This window comes from Syngnathoides biaculeatus, chromosome 23, assembly GCF_019802595.1.
Source record: "Syngnathoides biaculeatus isolate LvHL_M chromosome 23, ASM1980259v1, whole genome shotgun sequence".
Classification (NCBI taxonomy): Eukaryota; Metazoa; Chordata; class Actinopteri; order Syngnathiformes; family Syngnathidae; genus Syngnathoides; species Syngnathoides biaculeatus.
Genome location: NC_084662.1, coordinates 19,620,521 through 19,631,649, shown reverse-complemented (window position 1 = coordinate 19,631,649; position 11,129 = coordinate 19,620,521). Strand labels below are relative to the sequence as shown.

The 11,129-nt window shown below is 41.1% G+C and overlaps 1 protein-coding gene across 2 annotated transcripts in view; it reads left to right on the top strand.

Moving 5' to 3' along the window:
- Positions 1–6,810: 6,810 nt before the first annotated feature.
- The window catches only part of flrt2 (fibronectin leucine rich transmembrane protein 2), a 112,839-nt gene continuing 108,520 nt past the window's right edge, over positions 6,811–11,129 (top strand). For both annotated transcript variants that reach the window (XM_061812724.1, XM_061812717.1), the window contains exon 1: positions 6,811–7,038. The gene's annotated coding sequence lies outside the window, so the exon portion shown is untranslated. The remainder of the gene's footprint in view (positions 7,039–11,129) is intronic.

The following is an 11,129-nucleotide window of genomic DNA, read 5'->3' as shown; positions in this document are numbered from 1 at the left end:
GTCAAAAAGTCCAGAATGCATAAAAGAAATCCATGAAGATGACGCTCAGCACTTCATGACAAATCAGTCATCTTTGATCATCAGTAAGCTCATGGAACAGGCTCTATGTGTATCTATCCCTCTTAGTTGCTTGGTCAAACTCCCACGATAAACATTTACCTAAATAATTTGGAGGATGTAACAGTTAAACATTTTTAAAGTGTGCTATCTTGAAATGTATAAACAATAGAAAACTGTCTTCAATGACCAGTATCAATGTAATGTTAGATAAGGTTGGTGGATGCACATGTCAAGGAAACAATGAGTCTCTGCAATTTATCATCATGGAATACAGATACAGTAATTGTCTGGCATATCACAATTCTTGATTCGCTGTCCTGTTATATTGCAGAATATCCTTATTTGTTGTTATACATTTCATACTGCATCCTGTTCATTATCCATTGCTCTTGCTCTCTCTCGAAATATTGTGATTAGGCTTGCCACTTCCTAAAAAAAAATATAATAAACAAGAGTATCATTGATATTTTTTTGTAACTTGCTCAGCCGCTTATGCTCACGAGGGTTGCAGAAGTGCCAGAGACAATCCCAGCTCTCATTGGGGCAGAAGGCAGGGTACACCCTGAACTGGTTGCCAGCCAATCACAGGAAGACACATGGAGACAGACAACCATTCACACTCACAATCACACCTAGGGGCTATTTAGAGTCTCCAACTAATTTGGGATGTGGGAGGTAACAGGAGTACGCGGAGAAAACCCAGGCAGGCATGTGGAGAACACACAACCCCCACACATCCTGGTCTGGGATTTGAACCTCTGTCCTCAGAACTGAGGCTGATGCTATATATACTGCAGATGTTCACTTTTTAACATCCTTCACTGTTGCACATGAGTTTTTCCACTGACCCACACACAAACATATGTCAAAAGAGCTTGCCTGACCTTGTTCTTCTTTAACAAGGTATGGCAAGTTAGTTTGTCATTCAGTCTGTGTGCATCACATCCAACAATTTTTCAATCAAAGCTCTTTTGGTAAATCAAAGAAATCAATTTTCCATGTTTCACAGTGAATAAATCAACAATCAACTGTTTCACTTTTAATGCATCACTTTCCATACAGTTGATTGAGTGGGTAGAAAGGATTGTATTTTAAATGACTTTCTCCTCAGGACAACCAAATAAATAATGTTGACGTCTAAAGTTTGTTAAGCCTTGTTCTTCTCTTCTTGAATGTCGTGTGAAAGAAATCTCATGTTTGAAGATAGTTGTCCATTGCTACACGTAAGAACTACACCTCAGAGAAAGTTAATTCCCCATTAAACTCAATGACACTTTATTCAGCCTATGGCTCACAGTACAGACATTTTAGCACAGGCAGGGCCAGGATCTGAACCCTGGTCCTCAAAACTGTGAGCCACATGCTAACTGTTCCACCGTAATCATACATGCTCAAGACTGTAGAGCTGATTGTGGACCTCAGGAGGCAATCTTCGCCACAGCTGCAGATGTTCACTTTTTAACATCCTTAACTGTTGCACATGAGTTTCTCACTCACCCACAAACATAACAATGAACGAACAGACAAACAAAGCACGAACCCTGGCCTAATCCTTTGATCAGGGGCGATACGGGCAGCCACCCCACAAGGGTGGCATTCTGTGGGAGGTCGTATAACCCCCCTTCCGTCCAACCCTCCCTTTGACAATGGGCCATCAGTGGACTATTGCAGGGCAGACCCCAGGGCGGATGTACTTGGAATTGCTATATTAAAAACAAATGAAAAAACTCTGACCCCCAGTCCTGTTGACAATAGGCCAAAAGGGTAACATCAATGGTAAGTCAACACAATTCGTCTGCCTTTGATGCTTGTTTGAGGTCTGGTTTGATATGCTAAGCCCACAAGCAACACGAGAGTGTTTCACATCATGTAATGTATAATGACTTTTATACAATCAGGAGTTTGTGTATCTGCATGCATATTTAATCCTTTCAAATTTTAGGTGATTTGTATATACAGCCTCAGTGGCTTTTCTTTTAGACTTTCCATGGTAATTGGATAAATGGCACTTAATGCCATGGTCTAAGCAAGAATATTGATCCTATCCTTGTTTTTTATTTTTTTTGCTTGGCAAGTTTACGCTTTCACTCTCTTTTCCCACAATGAAGTTCACCTTAGTATGGCTTGACAGCCACAAACTTAACATGCAGTCTGTTTCTTGCTATGCTATCACCACTTTTCCATTTCCTTTCCTCTTTCCAAAATCCGTATTAAGCTGCGATATGTCTTAGGGGTCTGGCACCTTCACACCTTTAGCATGGAAGAGATGAGAGTTGGACTGTTAAATATTAATGCGGGGCCAGATGCCCGAATGGCCACTGGCATTTATCTTAACCTGCTCCAGCAGGTGTGAGCCCAGCAGGTCCCATTGGCATCCAGGAAGAGCACTCAACCTCTGGATCATTTAAAGGCGTTAAAGGATTATATCGGCGCTGAACCGAGACTGGACCAATACACCCGAGGGGGAGGAAGAACTGAAGCACGGAGTAAAGGAAGAAATTATTGTGTCTTTGTGGCAAGTGGGAGATGCAGGTAGTGTTGAAGGGGGGCAGGTGGGTTTTAGGATTGACTTGGAGAAGCATGGGGTGTGGAGGGAGCCTGGGCAAACACTCCCTGCTATTTGCTCCTTTCTCTCACCATTCGTCCTCCCAAGGGCAAACAGAGAATCAAGAAAGATCTGTTCTATGTGTGGTGTGTGTGTGTGTGTGTGTGTGTGTGTGTGTGGCTGTGTGTGACCTCTTGGCGTCTACATAAGTAGCAAGGAATCAACCCCGACAAACCTCACCCCTGGGTCCCCTGGCCACAGGCCCCTCATCATTACTCCCTTGAGATCCCCAGACAGCACCATAGCCCTCTGCCACCGGCAACATATTAGCCCTAATGAGGACATCGTGGCGAGGACGAGAGCTGGAGGCCCAAACGGGACGTCTACTACAACTTTAAAACATGACAGCTCTCCTATTTCCTCCACAGTCATTGCTTCGTTCCCTCATTTGCTTCTGTTTTTTCTTTTCCTGGAGCAAGCAGCAAAATGTATTCCATCATGTTGCTGTGTGGCGTGCTTCACAATCACATGATTGCAGATCATCAAGACAAGCCTTTTGGAATTGGGGAGGGCTGAGAGCCGTTGTAGAAGTGTGGTCTATATTTTAATCTGCGGCACTGCCAACGTTCTGTGATAAATGATTCACCTGATAAAATAAACAAGGTTGCATGTGAACACTCCTGCTGCTTTGCTGGAAGAATTTGTAGGGTTATTACAGTGAAACAATTCTTGGCTGTTTAGAGAGTATGTGCGCTGCAACACAGCAGACATGGAGATACTGTAGAGACCCAAAGGAAACAAGAGGAATAGATATGAGTGAAACAAGGTGACTGACTACTCACTGATTTAATCTGTCTCCCACTTCAACAAGCACAAAATTCCAACCATCCATCCATTTTCTGTACCATTTCACCTCACAAATTTTGCGGATGTGCTGGAGGCTATCCCTGCTATCTTCGGGCGAGATGCAGGGTACATCCTAGACTGGATACCAGCCGATGGCAGGACACATAGAAACAAACAACAGTTGCACTACAGGGCAATTTAGAGTCTTCAATCAACCTATCATGCATGTTTTTGAGATGGGGGAGGACACCAGAATGCTTGGAGAAAACCCATCCAAACAGGCTCGGGTTTTGAACCCCAGTCCTCAGACGCGTGGGGCAGATGTCCTAACCAGTCGTCTACAGTGCTGCACAAGTAAGCAAAAAATGATTGGGGAATACATCTCAACAAGTTAATACATCAGTCGGCTTGGTCTAAATCCCATATTTCCTCTTATTAGAAATGCATAATTGTGGATGATTACATTACATTCTGTAATTGTTGATGGTCTTGCTTATGTGAAGATACATATCAGTTCATACTCAACAAAAACAATCTTCTCTTAAAGTCAGCATAAACCAATCGATTAACGGCCTTTATAATGTTCTTTGAAACTGAAGACAGAGCTATCATATATTGTAATTGTGTGTGCGTGCATTTGTTTGTGTATAGATATGCCTCTTAGCACAATGCGAGGTCCATAAATGTATGGTTGGATAACTTTTGTGTTGGAACTCAGCCCTGACTTCCACCCACCCAAGCACCCGTAGTTTGAACTACAACAAACAACAGACCCTCTTGACCAGCAACAGTGTCCTCTGACTTTACTCTTTTCACCAGAAAGACACAATCCTCCCCAGTCTTCCCAGAAGAGTCGAGGCTGTTTATAGGTAGAGACATCTCTAAATTTTTATTTTACTCCGGTGTGTATTTGAGTTTATTGTGCTAAAAAAAAGTGGACTTGTCAAGGTTAATGCTGGGTTTAATACAGGCTTTCTGGTAAGTTGTGGGGTATTAAACCAAGAGCTGCACTGAGCCAAGAAAAACATTGCAGTTAGGAATAGGTCTTGGTCCTCTTATGTTGAATGAATACTTCTGTGACCTTGTCAATTAATATTGTATACTGTCTTGTGTTATATAGAAATTGATAAGGCATCACAATAATATCTAAAGCTGTCAAGACTAGATTTAAAGTCCTCATGATGAGATTTAAAGTCAACTATGTGAGGATCCCAGGTAACATAGAGTTTACATACAATATAAAAATTAACAATTGACGAGAGCGTATACCTAGCCAAACAACCGAGTTCGCGCAACTGCCGGTCATCACTTGTTGACATTGCATGTTAACGCTACATATCTATCCTCAGGTCAATTGAGGAGATTAAATATCATTAATTATGACCTTAACTTTCACTTTGAAGACTTTAAATGTTATGACAACTTAAAATTATTAATCTGTTTTTTTCCTCTTTCTTACCAAGTGACCCTAATATGTTGACATGGAGGCTGAAGAAATACCTAGAACTGAAAAAAAAATGACATAAAATGTGAATGGTGACACTAGGAACACCGTCTGGTGTATCCGATCAGAAAAGCGCAATAGTGGGCACAGCTAAGATCCTGCACAGAACCCTCCTAATCTGTGTTAGAGGACCCAAACTTGAAGCCGATACCGCCAGGGTGGGTGAGAAAGTGATATCATTCTTTATATACCTTTCCGAGGACCTCACCTGGAGATGAAACACTTCCTGTCTGCACAAGAAAGTAGACAAATATCTAAGCTTCCTCCTGAAGCCACGATGTGCTGAACTGGACTCCCTCCATCATGAAAGACTCAAGTGATCTTGCACACCCTCTTCCAATTGCCGAGCAGGAGGCTACTGAGTATCTGATGCAGGACTAGCAGGCAGAGAAACAACTTCTTTCCGGAAGCTGTTAAGACTATTAAAATTGAACAGAACTCTCTGCCCCCATGCCCCTGACAACCACCCACCCACCCACCCAAACACACACACACACACCACACACACACACACACACACACACACACACACCACACACACACTCACCCACACACTCACCCACACACACACATCTATTCATTCATCCACAATGAACATTATTTGTTTCAAATAAAAGGACCATTGAAATAAAATGAAAATACTGCATGTGCAAATCAAGTCTGGCATTTGTAGTTTCTCTGCACCCATCCCTTTTCACACATTCACTATTGTATCTTTTTTTTCGTTATCGTTCTTATACCTTATTTTGTTGTTCCATTAAGTCGTCATTAAGTCTGGCTGGTCTCTTATCTGGGTATCAAATTTCATGTGTGTTCAATGTGTGAACGTGTGTTGGTAAGAAAAACTTGGGAAACAAATGTGTGTGCATGCACAGTATGTTCATTTATTATCTACATGTACCACATATTTTTACAGAAGACTAAAAGTGGAGCAGTTTGTAAGGTCAGTGCCAGATCAATGATGCCATATTAAGAAGGAGTCTCAGGGCCACATTTACATTTTCACAAAGCTATAATGGTAAAAAAACAACAACATATATATAAAAATAAGGGGTAACTTCAGTGAATATAAAAATTCTGACACAAATGGAACTTCCAGGGATTAACATTGCATAGTCAAAGCAAGAATTTTACTGTTTGGAATTTTATTTGACACAAAATTGTTGGCGTTGGTCGGGTTGAAAGGCAACACACAAGCATTACAGGATTGAGTGTATTGCTTCGTTTCCTTTTTTTTTTTTTTTTTTTAAACTGGGACATTTGCTTTTATGGAAAGGCTACAAGAAGACTGATAACCTTCTCTAGTATTCCAATCACAACTTTTCTGCCAAGACGTTTTCTTGGCATTTTATGTTCTCTCCAGAATCTGATTGGGAAGTGTCTTTTTGAAAGACATACATGTATTCTTTTAGGTTGAAAGCTAGTGAGTGAATGGATGAAGGTCATGCCTATTGGGAGAAAATGAATAAAAGCATTCATCAGGTATGTGTCCGTGTGTGTATGTGTTCGCGTGATATGAGAGTGTGTGAGAGAGAAAGAGTATTAGGATTAGAGCATAACGTGTATGCCCAAAAAAGCATGTTTGTACACTGATTTATGACCATAAAATAGTCACAATTCAAGAGCTGCATGATAAAACTGTTGTTTTTCGGAGTCTGTAAATACTTCTGCGTCTGTATTTTTCTTTTCTTTTCTATGATGCATCACTTTGATTGTCCTCTGAAGGGTTTGTATGAAGTCATGTGACTGCCTTGTGCTGTCTGATTGGTGAATTGAAGTCAAATGACTCCAGTGATCACAGTTGATTGATGCCACTGCACTCTATGCGGAAGTCAAAGACGAAGTCTAAAAATAGATCATGGATGAATAAAGGTAGCGAGCAGCATATCATTGTAAAAGAGTACTAGTATTAATTTCTCTTCCCATACATAAGTAAAAAGAGTGCTGCATTCAAATTAATCTGACAAGTACAATTTATTCAAAACGTTATTTATTCAAAAAGTTACTTAGGGTTAGGGGTTTCACTGATGGGTTTGGCGTTCGGTACTCCGGTCACACTTGAAGATCCAAAAGACATCACCTAGTAAGTCTGGACTCACTGGTCTCATCATCACTCACTCTGCTCGTTGCTTGACAACTTGACACAGAGGATATGCATATAATTGCATGTAGAAAAGAAGGTGCAATGGCTTTTGAGGACTGTGCTGACATTTATACAGTACAGCCCCAGCTGATTACATCAAAGTGGAAAAGTCACAGATTTTAACTTTCGTGACACCATATCTTTAAGTTTTATAACACACTTTAAAGATTATAAGCCTGTTAGATAAGAGGATAGTTGAAAAGGCTTTCACACCCTCATCCTGTCTATGTGGAGAGTCCAGTTGGTGGTGTATATGCAATCTAGATTCTAGACAGCATACATGCAGAAAGACCGTTTATTAACTTCATTAAATGTCACATTTCTTTTGACAACTTTTTCTTGTTTCAGTTTTTAATGTATTTTATATTTGTAATTAAAATTGGTATTTTCTGGAAATTTTAAGCTTTTACAGAATGTTCAGAACCCACAAACTCAACCATACGAAGCCCTTAATTAACCTTGTTTTTCAAAGAACGAGTATTACAGCCAAAAAGGAACATTGTGTATCACTTGATGATCAATATGACTTGTATTATGGGTTGGAACACTAGAGATCATACAAGGAATGTATAATGGATATAATGCTATTCGTCACAGTCTTGGGAAAGATTGCCTTTCTTCTGAGAATATCAGCTGTGAGTTGCGTATGTGAGGTGTTAAGGGCCTGAGCTCATAAACCTTCAAAACGACATGTGATTTTTAACATAAGCAAGAAATGGCAAAACTGACCTAGCAGTTTATTTTGGAAAATAGAAATGGAGGTTGCAGATGGTTTTGGGCCACAGTAGAAATTCTCTCGCTATAAACACTGACTACATTCTGTCTGAATCCAGTCTGGTCTTTAATAACCAAGCACAGCTTCAATGCCACCCCACCGCTTTCCCCTCATCTAATATTCGGACTGAGGTTGTTTGACATTCCTCAGGGCATGTGGCTGACATTTGGAAGTAGACTCCTATAGATAGAGTAATAATGTCAGAAGGGCTGTGGGAGTAGTTTTGTCTGAAAAACCTAGTTTAACAACAGATGGGCATTATCTAATGTGGTGAATGATTAAATCTGCAGAGGCAAGACAGGCAGAGACAGAAATAAGCTCAGACTTTATTGATTTCTCTTCCCACCTTTACTGCGTAATACTATGCATACATTAAGAGCAAAAGTCATCTGGAAAATGTGAACTGGAATAATAATCTTTCTATAAGTCATCTTAAAAATGAACATTTCTTTATACTTAGTTTACTGTTAGACTGTAAAGGAATTCTTCTGACATTAACGCAATCCCCTATAAACCGACACATGTACATCCCATGTGATTTGCACGCTACACATTATTATGACAACGTGAATTAATTATAACATGGGAAAAAGCTTAGCTACAGAGCATCAAAAACTAAGTGACACATTATGTTGGGATCAATGTGGGTCCAACTAATTTTTATAAAGAGCAATACTCATACCCATGTGAATGGTCAGACATTTGTCTTTGTGAATAAATGACCAGTTGTCACATTGTGTATAGACATTTAAAAGGCAATAAGTATGTAGCTCAATGGCCATTCAGATTCACACGGGCAGGGATCATTTAATAGGGTTTGTAAACGTGCTCCACACCGCATTGAATCATGGGCATAATCACGTTTTTGGGGGGAACACTCCTTTTTTTTTTACATCTGAAGATGTGCTCACTGCCTTTCTGTTAACTTTATATTTTGCCATTTGAATTTCAGTGTGTTGAGATGTTTCTGTGTTACTTGAAGCAGCACCTTGTCAAATGATCACAAAGTGGAAAAACGTGACGATGGATAATGTTTTGGCCCAGTACTTTCAGAGCTCACAAAGAAAGGGCGGATGGCTTTGATGTAAAATGAAAAAAAATCTAACCAGCCACAATATCTCTACAGCTATAAGAGCTCCTTATATGCTACATGTACAAATATATATATTAAAAGTGTTTGCCTGACATTGTCTTTGTTTAGCAAGGTATGGCAACTTAGTTTGTGATTCAGTATGTGTGCATTGTATCCAACAAGTTTTCTGTCAAAGCTCTTTTGGCAAATCAAAGAAATCAATTCTCCGTGTTTCACTGTGAATAAATCAACACTCCAACTGTTTCGCTTTTAATGCATCGCTTTCCATGCATTTGATTGAGTTGGGTTGAAAGGATTGTATTTTAAAGAACTTTCTACTCAGGGCAACCAAAAAAAAAGTTTGTGTAAGCCTTGTTCTTCTACTCATAAATGTTGTCTTTTAAAAAAAATTTCTGTCATGTTTGAAGATAGCTGTCCATTGGTACACATGACTGATACACGTCTGTGAAAGTTAACTATTAAACTCAGCGACACATTATTTAGCCTATAGCTCAAGCTAGAGACATTTGAGCACATACTGTATTGAAGGAATGTATTTGATTCAGTGAAGGTTGTATGGGGCATGTTTTCAGCGCAATCCAAGAAACCACAGTGACAGAGAGCTGGGAGGAGGTCACTATTTTTAAATTGTTTTGGGGCCTCATTTCATACACTTGCTGATTTTTTTTTTCTATTACAGTTTTAGCATCCTCTCCTGGAAGCTGTGACCTCATTGTGGTGGAGCGCATTATGTGTCCCAAAGTTCTCAGGGGCAGGTCCTAGGTGAAGGACCAGACAAAGCACAGCTCTAAGACTCCTATGACATGAAACTTAAACGGATCAATGTTTCCCTTACCCAGACGTGGATTACAGCCCCCCCCCCTTCAAATCTGGAGCCAGGGTTGGAGGTGAGGTTCCAAGTCGAGCGCCTGGTAGCCGGGCCTGTACCCATGGAGCTCGGCTGAAAGGGTAACCTGGGTATCCCTTATCATGAGCTAACCACCTGTTGGTGAGCCTATATAAGTAGTGTGCAGTGCAAGATGGGTGGTGGCCAAAGGCAGGGACCTTGGTAATCCAATTGCCGGCTACAGAAGTTGGCTCTAGGGACATGGAACATCACCTCTCTGGCAGGGAAGTAGCCCAAGCTACTGTTTGAGGTCAAGAAGTTCCAAAATGGTATAGTCGGACTTTCCTCCACACACCGTTGGGGCTCTGGTACCAGTCCTCTTGAGAGGGGTTGACTCTTTTCTATTAGGCGCCAATCAGGTGTGGGTATACTCATCCCCCCCCCCCCCCGACTTGGCGTGTGTACATTGAGGTCCACCATGGTGGACAAGAGGGTAGGGTTCCTCTGCCTTAGGGTGGGGGAACCGGTCCTGACTGTTGTTTGTTACCTTGCACCAAACAGCAGTTCAGAGTACCCATCCTTTTCAAAGGCCTTCGAGGTGTGTTCGAGAACACTCCTGGTGGGAACTCCATCATTCTGCTAGGGGACTTCAATACTCACATAGGCAATGACTTTGAGACCTGGACAGGTGTGATTGGGAGGAACGGCCTCCCTTATCAGAACCCAAGCGTTGTTCTGTTATTGGATTTCTATGATTATCAGGAATTGTCCATAATGAACACCATGTTCAAGCATAAGGGTGTTCACACATGCACTCAGGACCAGGACATCCTACCTAGGTCACAGTTTGATAATGGACTTTGTAGTCATGTTATCGGGTTTGCAGTCCAATGGACACTCGAGTAAAGAGAGGGGCAGAGCTGTCAACTGATCACCACCCAGATAAGTGGTAGAAGATGGATGGATGGATGATGGATGGATGGACAAATTTGGCAGGGTCATAAGGAACACTCTTCTCTGCGGTGTGGTCAATTCGACAAGTGACTTTAAAATTGTTTTTGTGCATCATGTCTGGCTTTGCAGGTCTGAGTGGGTGTCCTCAAGAATATTTTGTGTTTGTTTGTCTCTATGTGAGGATGTGTGCTAACGTGTATGTAACGTGCCGAGTAAAAATGTGTATGTGTTGCTATCAGTATTGGTTAATGGATAGGGTGAAGATATCATTTAGAGAAGTAACGTCTATCTTTCAGTCAGACACATTGCCCTTCTGCAGCCAACACGACATGACCATCCACACACACGCATGCGTACACACACACGCACACACACACACACAC